Consider the following 2,604-nt stretch of genomic DNA (forward strand, 5'->3'; position numbering starts at 1 on the left):
AAACCAGAGAGCCTTTCCTTCTTCTGTATTGATTACCAAGCCCTCATGGTCTAGCTGCCTCATAGTATGGCTTTTTCATTGGCAAAGAGGTGGTATGCTCTTAGTGTGTGTTTAAGTGCTTGTTGTACAATCCCTTGAGCTTTACAGAAGAATCACAAAGACAATACTGTTCCTAAACAGCCTTCAGTTACTTTCTAATATTAGCTTCATATTTCGCCATGGTGCATTTTTCAAAACATGGTAATTAACAGTGGTCCAGACTTGATTCAGATTTTACCATTTCCAGCATTTACAGGAGTGCCCACTTTTTATTATCCTGAGGCCAGCTGAAATGCTACACCATAATAATATGTCTGGTTTCCTCATGAACTTCCAGATTTAGTGATACATATATTACTTTTTCCATGATGGTCTCAGCTGTGATGCTTTTCAAAAATACTGGTCATGTATTTTCCAATATTTTATAGCAGGTCTCTCAATTTGGGTATGTAAGATATTTTCCTATTATTAAACCATGGTATGGATTTTAGAGTAGAATGTTACTGGCTAAAATGCTTTTCATGCCTCCTCATATCAGATGGAACACAAGAGCAGCATCGTTTAAGTGTGGTGCCATTGACCTTGCTCCAGTGAAGGCAGCAAGCTCCAGGTAACATCACTGTAGTCCTATTGCTCTTCCCTTTGATGCTTTTTGTCCTAAGTCAAGCACATCTAAAGGGGAAGGAATTATAACCCATCCTCTGAGACAGTGGTACAAACTGCTGTCTTTAAGTCATGATAATAACTGTGTGTTTGTGCCTGGTTGTATGTATAAGTGTAGCTCAAATGGTTGTATTGCTTTTTTCTACAATAGATTTAATTCTTTCTGATTGTCAAAGAATAAAGCTGAAGATATTAATCTTACAAAAAGTCCAGATTTCAGCAATTACTTCATACTATTGTGGTGGCTATTCCTGGTTGACAACTTGACTACATCTGTAAAGAACTACAATCCAGAAATGGAGAGCACATCTGTGATCGAGATCTTGAGGCTGGAAGACACAGGTTTCTGACCTGAAATTAGACATGGAGATCTTGAGGCACAGTTGCCATGAAAAGCTTAGAACTAGACATGGTAGTACATGCCTTTAGTCCCAGGAGACTGAAGCAAGCAGATCTCTGAGTTCAAGGTCAACCTAGGGCAAAGCAAGTTCCAGATCCAGGCATGGTGGCACACACTGTTAGGCTGGGCCACACCTTCTGTTGGAGACCTACTTCTACAGAAGACCAGCTCAAACAACTAGCCTTGTGAGACTGAGCAACTACTAGATTCTTGGACTTCCCATCCACAGCTGCCCATGGTGGGGTTAGTTGTACTACAAAGTCTTTACAATAAGTTCCCTTAATATATAGAGATATTTTATAAGTTCTGTGACCCTAGAGAACCCTGACTAATACACACATAGTTGCATATATGTGCTTATATATGTATATATATATATATATATATATATATATATATTAATGTGCATAAGCTTGTGCATGTTTGCATGCATATGTGTACATATGTGGGTACATGTACATATGTATATGTAGACATGTTGGTGTGCCAATGTGTATATGTAAATGTCTGATAGTATTGTGTGCATATATGTGTATATGTATATGCATAATTACAATTTGGATACTGATTCTTGAACTTGGTGAACATACATACTTTAATGCCAGTCTGTATTTGGGAAGCCTACAGAGCATGACCTGAATTGGGCAATAAGTGTTGCCATAACAGTACTTCAGATAAGTAGCATTACCAGTCATTTGCAATTATGTGGGTTTCTAATTTAGAGTCAGATAACAAGCAAATTATACCTGTCATCAAGGTTGTATACACGGAGCCAGGTTTAAAGTCAACAGCATTGTAGATCACAGACAGAAAACATCCACTGACTTCACAGGTACCAAGGTAGAAACCAAATCTACACTCCTTCCATGGTGAGAACCAAGACATTTAAATATTCTAAAAGGCCAGCTTAAATTTCATTCAAAAATCAGTTGCTGTTCCTTGTCAAGAAGAAGAAGAAAAACAAAATGAAGAGGAGAAATAGGAGAGGAGGAGGGGGAGGGGAAGCAGGGAGGGGATGGGAAAAGGAGAAAGCAGCAGAAGCAAAAGAAGAACCCCCTCATGGAAATGGGCAAAGAGACACCTTGTTGGTGGTTTTATTCTTATATCAGGCAGGGGCAGAGCAGATGGCAGTACTTTGTTCTTCCTAGCTTGATGCCTGGCTTATTGGCCAAAGCTACTTTATGCCTAGGACACATAAAAATTGAATCAAGTCAAATCTAGGCAGTACAGGGCAGGAAGAGAAAGACAGAGACCTGCAAATCACCATGTTACCCACACCCACAGACTTGCCCTCTTGCACATGGCCTAAGTGGGCTGTAGATACCATTAGACTCCATGTAGCATAGATGGAAGATGCTACCCAGTAGTCTGCCAGCCACATGACCAGCCACCATGGTAAGTAAGTATGTGGTAGACTGATGGGAGAGAAAGAGAAGTGGAGCAGCTTGAACATTATGAAGAAAGACTGAGACTTGAGGGTGAAGAGGAGTAACTAGTTACAA

General features: G+C 39.8%; 1 non-coding gene across 1 annotated transcript; it reads left to right on the forward strand.

The window, feature by feature from the left end:
- Window positions 1-2,156: 2,156 nt before the first annotated feature.
- Window positions 2,157-2,300, forward strand: LOC117707972 (small nucleolar RNA SNORA48). Its single transcript, XR_004606710.1, has one exon. It is a non-coding gene; the product is annotated as a small nucleolar RNA SNORA48 (small nucleolar RNA).
- Window positions 2,301-2,604: the final 304 nt, after the last annotated feature.

This window comes from Arvicanthis niloticus, chromosome 4 (assembly GCF_011762505.2).
Source record: "Arvicanthis niloticus isolate mArvNil1 chromosome 4, mArvNil1.pat.X, whole genome shotgun sequence".
Taxonomy (NCBI): domain Eukaryota; kingdom Metazoa; phylum Chordata; class Mammalia; order Rodentia; family Muridae; genus Arvicanthis; species Arvicanthis niloticus.